The sequence below is a fragment of the Brassica oleracea genome, chromosome C7 (genome assembly GCF_000695525.1).
Source record: "Brassica oleracea var. oleracea cultivar TO1000 chromosome C7, BOL, whole genome shotgun sequence".
Taxonomy (NCBI): Eukaryota; Viridiplantae; Streptophyta; class Magnoliopsida; order Brassicales; family Brassicaceae; genus Brassica; species Brassica oleracea.
In genome coordinates this window covers 9,255,462-9,255,698 of record NC_027754.1, presented here as the reverse complement: position 1 = coordinate 9,255,698, position 237 = coordinate 9,255,462, and positions in this window count along the sequence as shown.

Here is a 237-nt window from a genome sequence, read left to right as displayed (position 1 = left end):
CTGGGGTCGTGGGGTATTTATAGGAGACACCAGCCAATCAGCTTCAGGTTGGTGGCAGCCCGTGTGTCGCTTCGCATGGCTCCGGACGCATGCGCGGCGGTACCTCGTGCTCCACATGTCAGGCTGCATGTCCAGGACACATGCAGGACGCCACCACTACTCCCACATGTCAGGATGCATGCCTGGAGTTCATGCAAGAAGCCACACCAGTACACACATGTCGATCAGCATGCTTCG